The sequence below is a fragment of the Panthera uncia genome, chromosome D1, assembly GCF_023721935.1.
Source record: "Panthera uncia isolate 11264 chromosome D1, Puncia_PCG_1.0, whole genome shotgun sequence".
NCBI classification, from domain to species: domain Eukaryota; kingdom Metazoa; phylum Chordata; class Mammalia; order Carnivora; family Felidae; genus Panthera; species Panthera uncia.
Genome location: NC_064808.1, coordinates 109087730 through 109098429, shown reverse-complemented (window position 1 = coordinate 109098429; position 10700 = coordinate 109087730). Strand labels below are relative to the sequence as shown.

General features: G+C 46.1%; 1 long non-coding RNA gene across 1 annotated transcript; it reads left to right on the top strand.

The window, feature by feature from the left end:
* The first annotated feature begins 937 nt into the window (after window positions 1–937).
* LOC125910699 (uncharacterized) lies at window positions 938–4311 on the top strand. Its single transcript, XR_007454147.1, has 3 exons — window positions 938–1056; window positions 2024–2182; window positions 2908–4311. It is a non-coding gene; the product is annotated as an uncharacterized LOC125910699 (long non-coding RNA).
* The last annotated feature ends 6389 nt before the right edge of the window (window positions 4312–10700 follow it).

Genomic DNA, 10700 nt, shown 5'->3' with positions numbered 1-10700 from the left:
GTCCCACCGGTGGGGTCCCACCGGTGGGGTCCCACCGGTGGGGTCCCCCCGAGGCACTCAGGGGGAGGCACTCAGGGGGCATCCGCGCGGCTTGAGCAACGAGCACCGTGACCAGCGTCATGCTTTAGGTCCCAGCAGAGGACTGCGGAGCCGGCCACTGAGAAGGCTCGCCTCCATCCGAGCTGCGTCTCTGCTTCCATCCCTCCCAGGCTTGTTCCGTGGCTTTTGGATTTCTTCCGCACATCGACCCGGGCGCGTCAATCCACCTGGAAGCTCTCACCGACCTGCGGTCACAGGCCGGCGAGGTCAGATGGTGCTGCTATTCCACAGACCCAACGCCAGGGGGCGATCTAAGCCCGCCACACGGCGGCCTCTCCCAGCGGCGCCCTCCCCTGCCGGTGCCCCCCTGATCCCGAAGCAGAGGAGGGGCCGGCCTCACCCGGTCTGTGCATCTTTGGGCCTCGGCGACCGCGCTGTCCCGCCCCCGGGCTCGGCGGGGTCAGAACCTCAGAGGAGCCGAGGTTCACACAGTGTTTTCTCCTGTAGGCATCTCCTGATCGCAAGAAATTGAAGACAGACGCACGCACGCTGTGTCCGTGCCGCGCAGGGCTCAGTCACAGGTGCTCTTGGAGCCTGACGTCCCCGCCCTCGTAGCACCCACCCTCGCGCACGGACTCGCGTGTCCTTCTGGGATCTGCGTCCCCACCACTATTCCAGCGGCAACAGTTGTCCAGCCCCACGCTGTTTGTGACTGTGGTGGCTTCCCAGCGTTTGCACACGTCCCTGTGGCAAAGCATCTCTTAACGGGAATGCGCCAGGAGGAAAGTGTGCGCAATACTCCAGAAATCCCTGGGGGCTTCGCACATCACTGTGATCGCCTCTCCATGTTCCAGACCCAAGCGGCCCCCCCGCCGGGCAAACACCCCCCCCCCCCCCCCCCCCCCCGACTCTGAGAGCCTGAAACAAACACTTGGTTAGTTTTCAGTTTCTCCTTGATCCGCAAAGCATCGAGAACATCACTACTCATGGATCCAAGAAGAGGTGTAAGACGAACAGGTGAACTTTTTTATTTTTTAACGTTTTTATTTGAGAGAGCATGTGAGAGCCTGCACTAGCTGGGCAGAAGCAGGGAGAGACAAAATCGGAGACAGGCTCCTGGCTCTGAGCTGTCAGCACAGGGCAAGGCCCGGAGCCCCAACTCACAGACCGAGAGATCATGACCTGAGCCGCCCAGGAGCCCTAAGTTGGACATCTTTACTCAGAACTCACGAAAGTGGATTTATTCTTCTACGAGGTTAGCAGAGCCCCTAAACAAAGCACATAGAGGTGTGTGTCCATAAACCCTTGAGCAAGACAGCTGTTTGGGGGAGGGGGGGATGAACCACACCTTTTTTCTCCTTGTAGGTACCTTCTTGTATTCAACTGTGACACATACTGAAATGTTGGCATATCTGGCAATCAACATGCCTAGAGAGACCTCACCCCCAGGGAGAAACAGACCAGCACCCTGGGAGCCCTCCTGCATCGCAGGCTAGTTTCCACAATAAAAACAAGCATTTACTTACTCTTGTACAGATGGTGCATTTCGCAGCCTCAGACTAGAATGAGTTTCCTAACCTGCTGTACTCAAAGCGTGGTCCCGTGAACGGTGGCACCACCATCAGTCGAGAACAATCTTTCAGCATGCTCCTGCCCACCCCCACCCGACCTAGTAAATCTGAAATTCTGGGCCATCTTGGTGTTCACCAGCCCTCCACGTGATTCCATCATGTGCCTAAGCTGTAGAGACGTTTTCTAGAGGAGGGTTCACTTCGTAGCTGGAAAACTATGTCGTAGGGGTGTTTGATGTGTACTTGGGATTGGGGAGAGGAGGTCTCACCTGCACCTCCTTTCTCACTTTTTGGTGACAAATCTGTTGTTGGCTTTATAGAGGTAGATTTGCATGGGACAAATTCTGTTTTTAGCGTACCATGTGTTTTGATCCCTAAAGTTGCTCCCTTTCCCACCCGTTTCCGGGCCACAGCCTTCCCAAACTCAATCAGCACTGTTGGTCAGCTCACGTCTGACCTGTGAGCAGAATCCTGGAGGACAAAACTGTGCCCTGCTCCTGTGTTTCATGTTCCTCGACCAGACACAAATAAGAGGCTTCACCAATATCTACTCAAGAAACGAGTGAGTCAAGGTGAATAAATAAAAACCCAGGGAGCGGAGGAACTGGGTTGCAGGACAGGGGGTGTGGGTGGGTCCCGGAATGCCACATAAACGGGAGGTCCATGGTGACTCGAATTAGACTTGTGGCAGAACATGCTACAGTGCTGGGTTTGTGCTCAGGTACACCTGTGTCCCTGGGGCAGGCCCAGCTCCCATCAGTTGTGCACCTGCTCCTGTCCTGTCAGGACCCCCTCAGCCTTGTCCGGAGAGAATCCACAGTCAGTTCCCCATCATGGTGGCAGCTTCCCGTGGATCTCTGCTTCAGGGCCCTTCCTGGACATCAGTTGTCTCACTCCCCACGTGCAGCAGGATGGGGGCACAGGCGAGATGAACTCCCAGGAACAACCTGTAAGTAGTGAGGGATGATGCCAGTGGACAAGCTTCCAACGTTGTGTATAACCTAGTACTTTGTGTTCAACTCATGTCGGGGAAAGCCACAGCAAGAATGATTGCCACCATCAACAAGAGACTACTATGAACATATTGTTGGGAGAGGACTTGAACCTCTGATTATCCAAGTTTAAGTTTTCTGCAATTACTGGGCTCTGCCCTCCTAACCAGCCCATGTTCTCTGGCCCTGTCAATGGCCAAACCATTTTGATTGAGATGGTATCTCTCTCGGGTACAAGGCATTTTAGTGAAGTGGGCCTTGTTCCTCTGGTCATTTCATACTGGCAGACATTGTTTCCTCGACAGAAACTGATCCAGATTGCTCATGTCTGAACTCCGATCACACAGGACGTCAATCATCGAACCAAGGAACTGTGGTACCTGCTGCACCAGTGAGATGTCCTAATCCAACATGGAGGTCCTAAGCCCCACTGTTGCTATGGACTCTAAAGTAAGATTGCGCGGTTATCCCTAGGGTAACTTACCCTGTTGATCGAGTTTTCGAATCAGTAAAGTGATGTAATACTTTTGACTGGTAAGTCTTAATCACTCAGAAGTTGTTTTATTCCCCGAGGTCACCCCAATCTAATTGTTGGCCCATGGGGCTATTTGTCATCTCTGTTGACTGTGTTGGGTTAGTCTCTTTAGGCCAGTTAAAGGGTCATAGGCTCTTCCTCTTTTTTTATATTCCCTCCTCTTCACAGGAAGGTCAATTTCACCGATTGGAAGGAAGAGACAGTAAGACCCTCGTGTGGCCTTTCATACGAGTCCCTATTTAGGGAACAAGTATGCATCAAGGGTCAAGTTCCCAGATGACCTCCACACTTTCTCTACCATTCCCAGTGACTGGAACTGTGGTCCCCCAGAGCAGAGACCCATGGTTTCATGTAGCCTTTCCTTAAGAGGCTTTTCTTCCCTCCCAGTCCCTCCTCCTACTCCACTTCTTCTTAAGAGACTATTTGTCCCCCAGTGTCTGTCTTTGAGGAAACTAATTCATAAATTTATATAACTAAGGCCGATTCATAAATTCGCATGTTTGTCACTCTGTGAGCTCAGGTAATTTATTTGCACCTCTATCAGGGTCTATTTACTCCTTGATAAAATATGGATAACCATACTTAATGATTACTGTAGGAAAATCTTGGGTGCTCCTCCAATTACAGGAGCTTGGTAAATAGCGATTTCTAGGTATTAGTTTATTCACCACCTTCCCCAGGGCTCTCTGGACTCTGAGGGGTCTGACAGCTTTGTCACAAAGTTTACAATTCCCCAAAAGACAAAAGGGGCTTTGCACACCTCCACCCCCGTAGGATCCCCAAGAATTCCATAACTCAAGTTCTCAGTGACCAGTATGAGGACCACTCTTGTAGGCGGTAGAGGAACTGAATAAATCTAAGTCCCTGCTTTTAAGGAGTTTACGTTTCAGGGGAAGGATTTGGATCATTAACAAGTCACTACATAAGGGGAACAGACTTTAAAGAAAACACGGAAATGCAGGATAACAAGGATGGAGAGGAACAAGGATGGGGCACACTGGTAGTCTATGTAAGAGACCAGCAAGTTCTCCCTGGTAGGATGTTTTCCTAGCTTTGAGATATAATCGACCTATCCTATTATGTAAAGTGGAGGTGGGCCACATGATAGAAGGTACATACTGCACAACGATTACTGCCATAAGGTTAATTAGCAAAACTATCATCTCCCATAATTACTTTTGTGGCGAAACTTCAGATTCGCTCGTAGCCATTTTTGAATACCTAACCCCCTATTGTTAACCACAGCATACTACTGAATTCTAGAACTTTTTTGCCTTGAAATCTGAGTCATTTGAGCAACATCTCCTTGCCCCCCCCCCCCCCGTCACCCCACCCCACCCACCAGCAACTACCTGTTTCTGTGAGTTTGGATATTCTAGGTGCCACATGTGAGCTCCTACCCTAGGTCTCTGTCTGGCTTCTTTCCCTTGGCATAATGCCTTCGAGGTCCATCCGTGTTGCAAATGGTGGGGGCTCCCTCCTCTTTCTGAGTAGCGTGTGCACGTATGTGTGCATGTACATGTGCATACACACACTCACACCACTTTTTGTGTCTATTCATCCACCCATGGACACTTGGCTTGTTTCCAGATCTTGGCTGTTGCCAATAATGTTGCTATGAACACGAGGGTATGGCTAGGTCTCCCAGATAGTGATTTTCACCTCCCTCCCATACACATCCTAGCATGGAATTGCTGGATGATAGAATCAGCTGATTTTTCATTTGAGGAACCTCTGTTCAGTTTTCCACAGCGGCAGCACCACTGGTCATTCCCACCCCGAGTGCACAGAGTTCCTTCCCGTGGACACCGTCCCAGCACTTGTTATCTTGATTTGAGTCTTTGCTCAAAAATGCTCTAAAGGAGTAAGGGTTTCCCCAGAAAGGGCCAGGCAAGATGAACAAAGGCACAAACTCTATGCGATCACGAAATCAAACGGGGGCCAGGGAGGCAAGAAAGGAGAAACCAACAAGCCAAAGGGGACTAGGTGGCTCTTCCCATCACCCAGATGGCAGCCACAAGGCTGCCTTAGGCTTTGCAGCTCATACATGGGCTTCAAGATTTTATTGTATTTCAGGGGTCGTCCAAGTGAATTGTGTGTTCAAAGGTCATCCCAGGGGCACCTGAGGGGCTCAGTCAGCTGTGCACGTGTTCTAGCTCCACGGTGGGCTCGCTTCTGTCAGCGCAAAACCTGCTTCCAATTCTCTGTCCCTCCCCTCCTCCCCTCTGCTCTTCCCCAGCTCTGTTGTGCTCCTGCTCTCAAAAATAAATTTTTTTTTTTAAAAAAAATCATCCACTGTTTTTGGACTTGACAACTAAAAGACCGACGAGTCCATTTACTGACCTGGGGAAGTTTGGGGAAGGAACAGGGTTTTGGAGATGGGATAAGTGTTGCTTGTTGTATGTGTTACAGGATATCCATTACTCATCCCAGCAGAGCATAGTGTATTGGTTAAAAGCATGGATTCTAGAGCCCGACTTCCTGGTTCAGATCCCAGCTTGGTCACTTACTAGCTGTGGGACCTCAGGATACTTCCTTTACCTATCTGTCCTCAGTTTCCTCATCTGTAAAATGGGTTTAGTAGATGGTTGAGCATTCAACGAACACACATCAGGTGCTTAGGCAAGTGCCTCGCACAAGGTCAACATTGTGTAATAGAAGGTCACATACAATATGGACTATATTCAGGAGGCTGGAGTTCAGAATGGCGGTCTGGGCTGTAGGTAGCCCTCTGCAAGCAGATCACGGAGGCTCCTTCAAGCCGTGCTATGGAAGAGATCACCTTGGGACTTGGCCACATCACTGGGGACCGTCCTGGGGCCCTCCAAGGTGTAAAGTGAGGAAAACGTCAAGGAATCCCAACTTACAAGCTGTTGTCTTTTGTTTTTTTCTTTTTGTCTTTTTACGAACTTGATATTTAGTGTCTGCTTTCCTATTACTACTTGAAAATTCAGCCGAGCAGCTCACTCAGCATCCACTTGACAACGGGTCTGCGGTGGGACCTGCGGCGGAGCCTGTCTTGAAAGAACAGTTGTCATTCTAGGAAGGTGGCTGGCATGTCAGTCTGCCAGCTGGGCCCTCCACATTGGATTCCCACGAATAGGCAGGGGAGGCAGGGAGACAGGATCATTTTTTCAGGACGACCGTGGTGGTTTTCAAAATATGTCTCTTGGGACCCAACATCTGCACTCGAATACCCCTTATTTCAGCGTGTTGCCTTTTCATACAGTATTTTGGGAATGGTTATCGAATAACTAAGAGTTACAAAAGAAAAGCCGTTTCTGTCTTTTAAGGGTGACATCTGGTTCTTATTGTGGTCAAACAGCTCAACTCTTATTTGCCATCCTAACCCTTTTTATAAGGGTGCTCCATGGGTGTGGGTGCCGTTCACAAAGTTACCCAACCACCACCCGCTGTCCACATCCAAACCTTTTCCATCACCCCAAAGACAAAGTTTGTCCCAACAGGCAGGGTCTTAGCCCTCCTCACTCAGTTCCCGGTTAACCGCCAATAGACCTCCTCTGTGTAGTTGTGTCTTCTAGGTCTTTTGTCTAACTGGACAATATGCTCTTGGTCCTTCTGGACTCAGACTTCTTTCGCCGGGCGTACTTTTCAAGGTTCATCCGTGTTGGGGCACGTATCAGAACTAGATTCTGTTTGTAGCTCCCCAGTAGCACACAGTATGTGTACATCACACTGGGTCTCCATTCATCCGCTGACGATGCTCGGCTTGTTTCCACTGTCCAGAGGCTCTGAATAACGCTGCAGTGAATACTGGCCTACAAGTATCACTGTGTCCCTGTTGTCAGTTCCTCTGGGCATATACCTAGAAGCCCAAGTGCTAGGCGTAGGGTCCTTAAGGTTCAGGTTTTTGTGCTATAGCCCGACTACTTTCTGTACTTTCTGGTACTTTCGTACCACTTCACATTCGCACCATCAACATCCAAGGGTTCAGTCACTGTGCACTGTCCCCAACACCGGTCACCTTCCTGCCCCGTCATTAGAGCCATCCCAGTGGGTACTTGGTAGCCCATCACTATTGTTCTGATGTCCACTTTCTTCATGGTTGTAAGACTCAGTATCTCCTCATCTGCTTACTATTTGTATAAGTTCTTTGGAGAAAGATCTATTCAAGTCCTTTGCTTATTTTTACATTTGGGTTTGTCTTTTTGGTAGGTTGTAGGAATTCTTTGTATATTGTAGAAATTAATCATCATATGGCTTCCAAAACAATTTGTTCTGTAGTTTCCTTTTCCTTTGTTCATGCACCAAAGTTAGTTTTCATGAATATTGTTCTCTTGATGTTACAGCTAACAATTTGTTGGAAAATCCGAGGTTATGAACATTTACTCCTGTGTTTTGTACAAGTTTTATGGTTTTACTTCTTGTATTTAGGTTATCCATGCATTGAGATCATTACTTTGTATGATAGGGGTGGGATCATGTTGTAGGGTCTATGGCCGGAATCACAGAAGATGAGTCCCCAAGCAAATTGCAGGTAAGTGAAGGTCCTCATACTCGAGTCAGAATGACACCCCAACTCCAGAATGAAGCTTCTTTTTATTAGGATAATTGCTAAAGACTAAGTGCATAAAGTCAGCTGAGCAAGTGTGTTAATGTAACCGTTTAGCTTTTCAAGGTTGAATTTCAAGTTCATTGCTTTCTATAACACTAGGAAGGGTCAGATGTGGAGGAGGATCCGGCCCCAGACAAGGTTAATGGCTCTTGGCGTTCCTTACCAGCCACGGCTGCGTTCAGCTGTGTAAACATGTCCTAAGGCCTGTTACCTTCTGCAGCTCTTCCCTTTTGAAGTCTTTTCCTTTGATGCTTTTCTCCTGCATCTCCCACAGGATCAAGTTGCATTCTTTTGTACCAGAAATCCAGGTGGCCTAGAACTGTCACTTCTAGAGAATATTCTGGTCAACAACCAACAGGTCATAGATCCACGGCTTTCTTTTTGGACTCTCAATTCCGTACCATTGGTCTACACATCTATTCTTGTGTAAATACCACATGATCCTGATTATCGTAACTTTGTAAGAAGTTTTCAAGTCAAAAGTTTGTTTGGACTCTCAATTCCATACCATTGGTCTACACATCTGTTCTTGTGTAAATACCACATGATCTTGATTATCGTAACTTTGTAAGACGTTTTCAAGTCAAAAGTTTGTCCTCCAACTTTGTTCTTAAGACTTTTTGGCTTTTCCGAGCTCTTTGTAACTCCTTGTCTATTTGAAGGTAAGCTTTTCCATTTGTGGGGGGAAAAAAAGGCCCTTAGAAGTTTTGGTAGACATTACTTGGAATCTGGAGATTACTTTGGGTTCCAATGATACCTTAATATTAAATCATCCTAACCATGAACATGGGAGATCTTTCCATTTATTTATGTCTCTTGTCACTCCTTTCAGCAACGTTTTGTAGTTTTTGGTATATCAATCTCTAATCTCCTTGGTTAAGTTTACACTGTTAAGTGTTTTATTCTTTTAAATATTATACATGTAATCTTAAATACCTTTAACAAACTGCTCATTGGTATAGAAAGAAATGGCTATTTGTGTTTGTCAACTGTATAGCTGTACTGCATTCATTTATAACAACTTTCATGTACATGCTTTGGATTTTTGTATGTATAAGATCAGGTCATCTGTGAATATAGTTTTCTTCATTTCATTGTGTGGTATTTCTGTGGTAGAACGTGCACTACAACGTTGAGTATCAGTGACAGTTTATGTCCTGTCCTTATTCCTGGTTTTAGCAATCAAGTTTCCAGCCTTTCACCATTTAGTATCCTATTAGCTGTGGGTTTTTTTGTTTTTGTTTTTTTACATAGGTGTCCTTTGTTCTGTTCCAGAAGTTACCTTCTATTCCTCAGTGTTTTGATATCAAGAAAAGGTGAATTTTGTCAAAGGTCTTTTCTGCATTGAGATCATGTAGGTTCTTTCCTTGGTTTTATTAGTGTCATGTATCATCATTGACTTTCTTACATTGAACCATCTTGGTTCATTATAAATCCCACTTGGTCCTGGTCAGTATGGGTTTACATGCCAATAGATTCAGTTTGCTAGTTTTTTGAGAATTTTCACATCCATATTGACAAGTGTCTGTCTATAGATTTTTTACATTCTGGCTTTGGTATCGAGGTAATGCAGGCTTTATAGAATGAATAAGGGAACCCTCCCTAATTTTTGGAAGAGTTTTGGCAAGACTGGAGATTAAGTGTTTGTTAGAATTCACCAGTCTCTTTCTCGAGGTTTTGGATTATTAATTTGAAATCTTTCTTCTATTGTAGGAATCTATTAGCCATCCTTGAGTACTTTTCTTCCCCTATCCCACCAATTTTATCTTGTTCTCATTTTCATTCCAAGTATTTTAAAATTTCCTTTTTCATTTCTTCTTTGACCCTATCGTTAAGAGGATGGTATTTAGTGCCCACAGATTGTGTGTTTTCCAGTTTTCCTTCTGTGAGTCACTTCTAACCTCGTCCCCATGCCCCAGAGAAGGTACTTGGTATCGTTTCAACATTCTGGGATTTACTGAGACTTGTTCTGAGATGTAACATATGGTCTAATACGGTAAATATTCCACATGCACTTGAAAGGAGACCACCATTACTGGGTTGCCACGATTCTCCTATCTGCTTTCTCCCTATTGTAAGTAATCTCTAAGCCCAATTGTGAGGCTTGAACTCATGACCCCAAGATTAAGAGTCACCTGCTCTACCAAGAGAGCCAGCCAGGCACCTCGTCACATGCACTTGTGATCCATTTGTGTTCTCTTGTTCAGTGAAGTGTCCCACATATGGATGATCTTTATTCCTAGTCCATATTTCCCTGTTGGCCTACTAACACTCATTAGTCTGAAATCAATACTCTTGAGGCTTTCGCAGTCAGCTGCAGGCATGCACATGCTGGTATGAGTGTTGCCTCAAGTGTATATTCCCAGCCCACATACAGCAATATGGTCTTGCTTTCTATTACAGCTCTCATACCATAAGCCAGTGTGCTTTGTAACGTCAGTAGTGCAGGGTGTTTGTTTTGTGCATCTTATTGGTGACTTTGAAGTTTAAAATGGCTCCCAAGCACAGTGCAGAAATGCTGTCCATTGTTCCTGAGGGCAAGACAGCAGTCATAGGTCTTACAGAGAAAATACATGTGGGGTAATCTTTATTCAGATAGGAGGGATAGTGCTGTTGGCTGTGAATTCAAGTGTTACAATTACACTGTGTATTAAATACGGTATCTTTAAACAAACACATACACAAAACAAGTTTAAATTCTCATCTTTGAATAAAAACGCTGTTACTGGACTCATGTATAATCCAAACCCTGTATTTCTCCTAAAACTAATGCCTCGATATTTGCCTATTCAGTATTCATGGTGCATTTATAGATAGAGTTGATTCTCTTAGAGTAGCTGTATCTCAGGTCTAATTGGATTATGTTGTTCAGCTCTATTTATTAGTGGCTCCATTTCCAAATGTTTTATCCACTATTGTAAATGGTATGGAACTCTCCAACCATTCCTGTCAAATTATTTCTCCTTTCAATTCTGTCAACATTTGCC